Source organism: Ovis aries, chromosome 9 (assembly GCF_016772045.2).
Source record: "Ovis aries strain OAR_USU_Benz2616 breed Rambouillet chromosome 9, ARS-UI_Ramb_v3.0, whole genome shotgun sequence".
Taxonomy (NCBI): Eukaryota; Metazoa; Chordata; class Mammalia; order Artiodactyla; family Bovidae; genus Ovis; species Ovis aries.
Genome location: NC_056062.1, coordinates 16,730,757 through 16,741,492, shown reverse-complemented (window position 1 = coordinate 16,741,492; position 10,736 = coordinate 16,730,757). Strand labels below are relative to the sequence as shown.

The following is a 10,736-nucleotide window of genomic DNA, read 5'->3' as shown; positions in this document are numbered from 1 at the left end:
AGGGCAAGTCATAGTAACATTCCTTATTTACACGTGTCTGCAAGCCGGTTTCAGATACACCTTCGTACGTGCATCTTATACTCGTCTGACCTTATTGATAAGAGTGATACTTATTGGAAATTTACAATAGACCAGGCATGATAGTAAGCCCTTTACCTGTGTTTTCTGATTTAATCCTCAAAAAGCTCCATTTTATAGATGAGAAGACTGAGACAAGGAGAGGTTAAGTAACTTATTGAAGGCCTCCCTTGTAATCGCTGTTGGAACGCAGATCCCAACCCAGAAAGTCGGCCTCCAGAAGCCCGGATGAGTGGGAGATTGTGGTTGTTCAGCCACTAACTCATCTCCGACCCTGTGGACTGCAACACACCAGGCTCCCCTGTCTTTCACTATCTCCCAGAGTTTGCTCACATTCACATCCATTGAGTTGGTGATGCCATCCAACCATCTCACTGCACATACATGAAATCAACTCGCTGATGAGAAAGTAGCACAAACGCTTGGATGATTGGCGGAGAAATGACTTTGAAAAGAGCTGAGTGCTCAGCAAAGGGATCACTTTGATGCAAACACGGATCTCGTTGCCAGCGGCAAACGTCAACTTCAGGTGCCAAGGTCTCCTCTGCAGCGTCCGGGCCAGATTGTGGCCCTTCTGGTGCGTCTGCAGTTGGCCGATCCGCCTGATGAGTACCATGCTGGAGCCAGGAAGCCGCTTCCTGAGAGCTCGAGAGCCCTCCCCCGCTCGGACCATGGACCAAATGGCAGATCCTCAGGCCCCTGCCCTATTCGTTTGCATTTCAGGCATATCAGGCCTGCTCCTCTCTGAGTGTTTTCTGTTTGTCAGGGCAAGACAGATGCCTCTTGTTTAATTTATACCTTAATATTCCGCCTTGAGGGCATCCCTGGTGATGCTGATGGCAACGAATCTGCCTGCAATGCTGTTCAATCCTGAGTTGGGAAGATCTCCTGGAGAAGGGAATGGCAACACACTCCAATCTTCTTGCCTGGAGAATTCCATGGATAGAGAAGCCTGGCAGGCTACAGTCCATGTGGTCTCAAAGAGCTGGACATGATTGGGGCAACTTAGCATGCATACATGCCTTCAGCCTTTAACCCCTTGTTACCACCTGAAGCTGGAACTTGGGAAGAGTCTAGACCTGGGTTTAGACAGACAGTGGAGACCTGTAGTATCGCTTTATGAGATTGTCGTGAAATAAATGAAAGCAAGTTGGTGGACCCTGGGACCCACTTCAGCACTGCAGAGGATGAATGAATAAGGCGAGTCCCAGAGGCCTCCAGAACAGCTTTGTCAGTGAATGTCTCTCTCTTGTCCAGGGGCTTATTTGCTCTAATGGAGTTAGTCCTGCTTCTACATACAAAACAGAGAGTGGAGAGACCTGACCCACACCCTGCCAGAACCGCTCTTTGGAATTCTGTGGCTTCACAGGGTTAGGAAGTGACCACACCCTGGGCCAAGCACTTTTATGTATTTGCTTCCTGGATGCTGTCCCTGTGTGGGCCCACTGCCGAAGTTGGTAGTTCTTCTGGGAAAAAAATAACCCCCACTTCCCTGTGGTTAAGAATCTACCTTCCAATGCAGGGGATCCAGGTTCAATGCCTGGTCTGGGAACTAAGATCCCACACGCTGCAGAGAAGCTAAGCCCATGTGCCACCACTATAGAGCTTACGCACCACAACCACTGAGGCTGCACACTGCATTGCAGAGCCTGAACACCCTGGAGTCTGCTCACTGCACTGAAGAGCCTGAGCATCGCAATGAAAGATCCCACGTGCTATAACCAAGAGCTGATGTGGCCAAAAATAAAAATAAATATTTTAAAAAAGATAGGATAACCCCAATCTTCTGCCCCTGGCCTGGGCCACAGCCCTGCCCCCTCCCCAAGCCAGTGAGTTTACACCCACCCTCACCCCCTTTCTCAGCCCTTGGAGTCAGGTGCTGGGTAGGGGTTCTATCAGGTTTCCTGACAGAGCCTGTACTGTATCAAAACCCACCCTCCACACTCCACGGAGACAGTGCTGCTCACACTGCAGAGTACATGTAATGCAGATTCCAGGCCTGTTTTACTGCTACTTTTAATAATAAAATAACCCTGTGAAAAGCTGAATCGGAACAACGTTAGAATGAAGAGGATGCTGATGGAACTAGCAGGAGCTGGTCTTTGAGGGCAAACAGGTCCTATGTCACTAGAGTTAGGACCCCACTATAAAGTGGGTGGAAATATGGTTCTTGTCCCCAAACAACTTGGGCAAGCGGCTGAGACTCCTTGAACATGATTATTTACATTATGGTGTATCTGCTTTCTTCCTTGTGTTCTAAAGAAAAATGTACCGGATACATGTTTATGTGTGGCTGAGTCCCTTTGCTGTCCACTTGAAATGACCATAATGCTGTTAATCTACTGTACTCCAATATAAAATAGTTTTTTAAAAATTAAAGAACAGTGTAATGCAAAGAACAGCATTTAAATTCCATGGTGGGGATGGAGACAAAGAGAGTCGTCAGGAATGAAGTGTGTTTGAGCCAAGCATTGAAGACCCCTCCCTGGAGAGAGAGTGGGGAACCAGAGGGTAGGAAGCACAGGCAAAGGGTTCTGAGCTGCCCTTGACCTTGGCAGCGGGTCAGGGAGGGATGAGTCAGCTGAGGGCAGATGGAAAGAGGAAGAAAGAGAGCAGGCAGGAATGGAAATGTAGTTTGCCGGAGCTCAGAATCCTCTCCAGGAAGTTTCGATTTGATTCCCCAAGGAATACAAATCCCCACGGGGGATGGTGGCGGAGAAGTGGCCCAATTAGGACCAGATTCAAAGAAATCGTACGGTGGCCCTTTGTGTAGCTCATTAGCGGAAGAGGGATGGGAGGCGGCGGCAGCATGAGGAGGGTCCCGGCAAAGACCCCACAGCAGGAAGAGACAGAAAGCAGAGGAGAGACCACTGGGAGAAAATCATCAGAACTCAATGCTCCCCAACTGGGCAACTTGAGCGCTTGTTATCTGCCTCTCCTGAATCAAGAGATGGGTTGGAGCATGTGAATAACAGATGAAGTGCTGTGTAGATGATGTTGATTAGAATGAACAGTTTAACAATGTGCTTAAATGAAAATTTCAGGGCTGGAGACCCAATTAGGAGTCTCATTAGAGGCTCAGCACAAGGGGCGCCGGCTTTGTTCTCTGGGTGATTTTTAGGGAGCGATGCAGAACATTTTAATGATGATGTCACAGTGGGGCGTGATTTCTGGAGGGTCCAACAGGGCAGCGATCCTATCCGGAGACAGGCAGCTTCTGTTGCAGCAACAAGGATCTGAGGGCATAGTGTGATTCAATGTTCCTCCTGCACCTGTTTCTGGCAAAAATAATCATAATTAATTTTAGGGTCTGTTTTTGGATCCCCCTCAAAATAGAACTCATGCATTGGCACTATCATTTGCATTTCATAGGATCCCAAACAGACTCACCTCAGGAAATAAGACCCACACAATCAGCAAAGGCCTGGAATCTGCCCACCAATGCAGGAGACGCAAGAGACGACATAGGTTCGATCCCTGGGTGGGGAAGACCCCCTGGAGGAGGAAGTGGCAACCCACTCCAGTGTTCTTGCCTGGAGAATCCCATGGATGGAGGAGCCTGTAGTCCATGGAGCCGCAGAGTTGGACAGGACTGAGTGACAGAGCACGCTAGTTTGGGCTCTGAAGCTTTCACTCTGCGTGCTCTTCTTAAGACACACAAAACCAGCCATGTTGCGATGGTAGTGAGCAGTCGTCTGGAACTGAAGCGTGAGTCTTCCGTGAGAACGAAAGCATTGGAAATGTACGTTGTAAACTTGATGTCAAGCTAACTGTGTTCCATGTTATCTCCAGAAGTAACACTGGTTCTATTCAGTAGCAATGATTAGCATTTATGAGCACCCACCAGAGTCAGGATTGTGGGCCATGTGATCTCCACAAGTTAATTAACTCTTACAACAACCATTGAGGTAGATTCTATTACCTTCAAGTAACATATGAGGAAACTAAGGTGGGAAGTGGTGGACCCAGGGTTCCCAGGAACAAGTGGCAAGGCGGGAACGGACCTCCATTCCTTCCGACTCTTAAGACTTTGCAAACACGTAGAGTGATGGCAACCCACTTCAGTATCCTTGCCTGGAGAATTTCATGGACAGAGGAGTCAGACAGGCTACAGTCCATGGGATCACAAAGAGTCGGACACAACTGTGAGACTTTCACTTTCAGGGTGTTATAGCCCTAACAAAGACCTTTCACAAGCAGCAGTCTTTTTTTTTTTCCTTCAATACAACATAAAGATGTTGCTGTCAATTAATCTCAGCAGCCAAAGCAGCAGAGGCTCAAAAAGCTGCAAGTGACTCATGAAACAGTCATATGGCTCAAGAGTGGCTTGCTGGGGATTTCCAACAAGGTCTCCTGACTCCAAAATATGTGGGTGAGTCAGGTACAAAGCCCATCCCGTTCTTGCTCTAAACCTACTTCTCTCCCTTTATTGAGTCCCTATTTTGGTCCACGGCATTGCCAAATCACCCAGCTCAAATCCAGAACCATTCTTCACCCTGGCCTCCTTTCTCCCCACGCACACGCCCAGTCATCACAGCCTCTCTCTCTCTTTCCTGAACTCCTGTCTCCTCCTCTCTGGTTTTGTTTCCTCCAGCTTGAATAAAGCCTTCACCTGTGATGGTTCTGTGCCCTTTCCCCATGTTCTCCTAATTTTCCCCAGGGGGTACTCGAGCTTCAGTACACACAGCTTTTAAGGATGCAGATCGGAGATTCTGATTCAGAGGTCTGGGGTGGGAGTCACAGATTTGTGTTTCTAACAAGTTCTCAGAGGAGGCTCCTGACTCTGGTCTAACCACCTCACTTTGAGAACCACTGTCCTACTCCATGACTCCCAGAATGATCATTTCACTTCTGTGCGTATGAACCCTCCACGGCTCTGGATAACCTGCTGCAGATAGACACCCAGTGTTTTAAAGCCTTCAGTCCCTGAAAGCCCAGGTGACCCAACATTGACCAGAATCAAGAGCTGGGGAAACCCACTCTTGCTGATGGGACTAGCATGTGTGCGAGAATTTTCTTTGGCTCAAAGTAAGAAACTTAGCCCTGAGGACTCAAAGTCTGAGTGAGCAGGTCAGGGATAGCTGGTCTCTGGTAAAGCATTTTTCCCAATCTCATTTTTTTTGTGTTTAATCATTAATTCAAATTCTAGACAACTAGAATACATCTTTCAACAAATGGAGAAACATCCTTGCTCTCTTTAGTTATTATGGCAGGTACCCCCTGTTCCTAGATACTGAGGACACAGAAGAAAAAGAAACTGAGGGAGTATTCCCCCAGCCCCATAAGAAGGCCAGGTCTAGCAGTTGAGGTTTGGAGCCCCATCCACAGAGGCTTAAACATCTTGCTGATAAAACTACGGCCTGGACTATGGCTTATTGATCAATGGAATACGTTATATTAACAGGTTAAAGAACAAAACCACATGGTGATCTCAATTAATGCAGGAAAAGTATTTGACAAAAATCAACTGTCCTTCCATAATGAAAACATTCAACAATCTAGGAATAAAAGGAGAATTCTCAGCCAGGTGGAAGTCCATCTATGAGAAACCCACAACTAACATCCTTCTTAAGGGTGAAAGACTGGACGTTTGCCTCTAAGGTCAAGAACAGGACAAGGTCGTCGGCCCTTGCCATTTCCATTCCACGTTTTAGTGAAGCTTCTAGCTGGCACAATTAAGCAGGAAACGCTTTAAAAGGAAGACATAAAGCTATCTCTGTTTGCAGATGACATTATCATGTATATAGAAAATCTGGAGGAACCCACTAAAAAGACTGCTAAAGCTGATAAAAGGCTTCAGCAACATGGCAGCATATAAAATCAATGTGCAAACTTCAATTGTATTTCTATATACCAGCAGTGAAATTAAGGAAACAATTCCATCTATAATAGCATTCATAAGATTAAAATATTTAAATACATTTTAAAAAAAGAAATGCAAGACTTCACAAAATATCATGCTCAGACACTTTACAACCCCATGGACTGTAGCCCACCATGCTCCTCTGTCCATGGAATTTTCCAGGCAAGGATACTGGAGTGGGTTGCCATTTCCTTCTCCAGGGACCTTCCCAACCCAGGGATGGAACCCACGTCTCTTGTCTCCTGCCCTGGCAGGCAGATTCTTTATCACCAGGTCCACCTAGGAAGCCCACCAAGTAAAGGTCAATGCAAATGTAAGGAAAGCTGCTGTTCATGAATCAGAAAACCTAATATTGGTAAAGCAGCAATAATCCCTCAAGTGATCTACAGATTTTACGTAATCTCCTAAAATCCAAATGGAGTTTATTCTGCAGAAATTGTCGAGAAAATACTGAAATTTATTTGAAAGCTCAGGGATCAGAATAGCCAAAATAGTGTTGAAAAAGAGCAAAATTGGATGATTCACAATTTTAAAACTTACTGCAAAGATATAGTAATGAAGGTAATTAAAAGGTACAAACTACTATTTAATTCAGATATATAGTGCAGCGCGGGGAATATAGCCAAAATTTTATTATAGCTATAAATGGAGTATAACCTTTAAAAAACATGAATCACCATATTGTATAGCTGAAACATACAATATTATACCTCGACTATACTTCAGTTAAAAATATATACTAATGAAAAGAAACCAGACACAAAAGGCCACATGCTGTATGATTCCACTTAATGGTGTGTCCAGACAGGCAGATACCTAAGACAGAAAGTAGATTAGTTCCCTTTCCAGGGCACTGAAGGCCTGAAGGGAGCAAAGAGATGGGGAAAGACTGAATGGGTAGGTTTCTTTCCAGAGTGATGAAAACATTCCAAAGTTAAATAGTGGTGATAATTATGTAACTCCATGAATATGCTAAAAAAAAAAAAGTTGAAATGTACCCATTAAATGGGTTTGATTTATGATCCATAAATTTTGTCATAATAAAACGATTTTATGGGACTTCCCTGGTGGTCCAGTGGTTAAGACTCCGCGCTTCCACTGCAAGGGGCACACAGGTTCCCAGCTAAGATCCTGAATGGTGTAGCTAAAAACATATAAATAAAAAATAAGATGATTTTGTAATTCCATTAGGATAAACTCTTAACTAGATCCGGTTGAACAAATAGGTGGTGCATGGAGAGAGAGATCTGAGGAAATTATCCAAATGCAATGCAGATGATACAGAGCCCAAAAGACATGGGAAGCAGCCCAGAGGCTACACGGGGAATCTCCCACATCCGTGGAGTAACAGTGCCGGAGCAGGAAATGAACGGATGCTGACGAAGGAGATAGTAGCCAAAAATATTCCGAAAGTGGAGATTTTTGACAGAGACTCTCACTTTGAGGATGATATTCTGAGCTCTAAGCAAAAGGCATGGATGTCTAGAGAGACTTTAAAACATAAAGAAAGAGGAGAAAATCCCAGAAGCTTTCCAAAAAGAATAGATCGCTTTACTGAAAATCTGTTTCAGAACAGATTTCTCATCCACGAGAGAACTGATGCAGATGGGAATGAGATGATATCTTCGGGTGCCAAAGGAAAGTAATTTTCAACCCCAAATTCTAATCCTAACTAAGTCTGATGCATTTGCAGTGAAAGGTAGTGGCTAAATGTGTGACTCAGGAGCTAGAAGGTGTGGATTTGAAACTCAGCTCGGCTACTTATTTATATGGATTCCAGCCTCAGTTTTCTGACCTGTAACACAAAAATAACCACCTTGTAGGGAGTTGTGAGAATTATGTGAATTTGCATATGTAATCATGCTCAGAATAATACTTGACATATAGATGCACTGTTGAAGGGTTAGCTGCTAACTCAAGACGTTGCTGTTCAGTCTCTCAGTCTTATCTGACTCTGTGACCCTGTGGACTGTAGCACATCAGGCTTCCCAGTCCTTCACTATCTCCTTGAGTTTGCTCAAACTCATATCCACTGAGTCGGTGGTGCCATCCAGCCATCTCATCCTCTGTCATCCTCTTCTCCTCCTGCCTTCAATCTTTCCTAGCATCGGGGTCTTTTCTAATGAGTCGGCTTTTTGCATCAGGTGGCCAAAGTATTAGAGGTTCAGCTTCAGCATCAGTTCTTGCAATGAATATAAAGGATTAATTTCCTTTAGGATTGACTGGTTTGATCTCCTTACAGTCCATGGAACTCTCAAGAGTCTTCTCCAACACCACAGTTCAAGATGTATACTTAGATAATGAACTCAAGATATATACTTAGATATTCAATATGGAAAACAACCTTCCAGTTATATAACCAAGAAAGTTATTGTAGCAATGTCTAGTATTAAATTGGCCTTCCCAGATGGTGCTTGTGGTAAAGAACCTACCGCCCAATGCAGAAGATGCAAGAGATATGGGTTCGATCCCTGGGTCAGAAAGTTCCCCTAAGGAGGGCATGGCAACTCACTCCAGTATTCCTGCCTGGAGAATCCATAGAGAGGAGCCTGGTGGGCTACAGTCCGCAGAGTCACAAAGAGTCAGAAACAACTAAATCGACTTAGCATGCAGTATTAGATTAAAAAAAAGAATCAAGAGAAAAACATTAAAAGAGTAAAAGGATCCAGTCAATAGAAGGATAAACTACCCATCCAAAAGATATCATGGGCAGGACCTTGCCTGCATCTTTCTGTACAAAACATAGTCTAAAAATATATAAAATAAAAATTAAAGATGACAATTCTTTGATTCATGGTGTATTTTAATGTAATGATTTAATGTAAAAGATTAGCAGTATTATGACTGAACAAATACATGCGCACACATATTCCCCTCACAAACCTTGTAAAAATGTCTCAACACATTTCAGTGAATTGATGAACAGTTCACAATCTCTTGCCATACCGCAGTTAAAATAGAAACCAACAAAGTGTAGAACAGAACCAGAAAAGTGTAGTTTGAAATCACAGAAGGAAAAAAAAGCAAGAAAGAGTAAATGTAAGCAAGTATTCAACCACCTACAAAAAAATAAAAGAATGGAGAAAATAATGAAGACATCTATGAAAAATTCAGAATTCACTAATATTTTGTTCTAAAATTCCCTTCCTAGTGGTTCTCATTGGTAAATTTTAAAAAAAGTAACTTTTATTTGTACACAGACATTAAATTTGTGAGACACATACCATAAATAGAGTGCCTATGTGCATGTGTTAGTAATGCTTAATAGAGATGATAAATTCTAGGAGAAGTATTATGATTTATTCACTACCATATCCCCATTCCATATAATAGTGCTTGGCATCTAGGAGACTAATAAATATTTATTGAATATTGTAGTTGAATATGAAGTAAAATGAGTCAGAAGCTAACCCTCAGAGGATTTTGCAGAGACAAATAGAACTGGCTTATAATCCTGGTTCTGGAACATTCTGAACTCTGGGAAAGTAGAATGTCTCCCAGCTACAATTTTCTACAACATAAAATGGAAATGACAATAGCTACTTTGCAAGGATCTTGCAGGACTTAAACATGAGGACCATGTGCCAGCTACTAAATTATTAGGTTGTAGCCCTATACCCACCTTTCAAGTCCTCCGTTCTGCAATACTGGGTCTGGGACTGAAAACCACATTTCTGCTTGGCTCACTGGTTCCAGGCTCAGTCTGGCAACGAGGACTCTGGGATGGGTGCTGGGGAGAGAGAAACTCCTTCTTGTTTGCACCCCAGGGAGGTCCCATCGACTTCCTGTTTCCGGGAGCCTCACAGCAGTTTCTCCGCCCTTGCAATGCTCACTCCTTCCTCTGGGAGCCGTGAAATCTAGTTTGTAGTTGTTTTTTCTTTTCCCAACACTCACAGAACCAGCTTCTTCAGGGCACCTCAGACACCAACACCAACAGAGCAGACCCTTTCTCAGAAGGATGGGTTTCAGCTCCATAACCCCTCCTCCAAATGTCTACATCTTAATACCTGTCCTTCTAGCCCTTTCTCTTTGATCCCCTAGCCTTGAAATTGCTGCCTCTGTGATGAAAGTGAAAGTGTCATTCGCTCAGTCGTGCCTAACTCTTTGTGACCCCATGGACTGTAGCCCACCAGGATCCTCTGTCCATGGAACTCTCCAGGCAAGAATACTGGAGTGGGTTGCCATTCCCTTCTCTAGGGGAATCTTCCCAACACAGGGATCCAGCCAGAGTCTCCCACATCACAGACAGATTCTTTACCTTCTGAGCCTCCAGGGAACTCCAACCTCTGTAATATTCTCCTTTTATTACCCAATTAACAATTCTCTGTATTTTCTCTATTAAAATAATGTATGTGGTTTCTGCCTGGTGACTGGTCCCAGATTAAGAACTCAAAGCCCCAAACATGGTGGTTCCCATCACCATTCAGTTCAGTCGCTCAGTTGTGTCCGACTCTTTGTGACCCCATGGACTGCAGCACGCCATGCTTCCCTGTCCATCACCAACTCCTGGAGCTCACTCAAAGTCATGTCCATTGAGTTGGTGATGCCATCCAACCAGCTCATCCTCTGTCACCCCCTTCTCCTCCTGCCTTTAATCTCCCAAACACCAAGGTCTTTTCCAATGAGGTCTTTCCAAGGTCTTTCTCTTCACAGCGGGTGGCCAAAGTATTGGAGCTTCAGCATGAGTCCTTCCAATGGATATTCAGGACTGATTTCCTTTAGGATGGACTGGTTTGATCTCTTTGCAGTCCAGAGTCTTCTCCGACATCACAGTTCAAAAGCATCAGTTCTTTGG

The 10,736-nt window shown here is 44.2% G+C and overlaps 1 long non-coding RNA gene across 1 annotated transcript; it reads right to left on the bottom strand.

The window, feature by feature from the left end:
• Positions 1-2,078: 2,078 nt before the first annotated feature.
• On the bottom strand, positions 2,079-9,729 carry LOC114116450 (uncharacterized). The gene is made up of 3 exons (XR_006060783.1): positions 9,564-9,729; positions 3,469-3,779; positions 2,079-3,350 (listed from the first exon to the last, which is right to left on the bottom strand). It is a non-coding gene; the product is annotated as an uncharacterized LOC114116450 (long non-coding RNA).
• Positions 9,730-10,736: the final 1,007 nt, after the last annotated feature.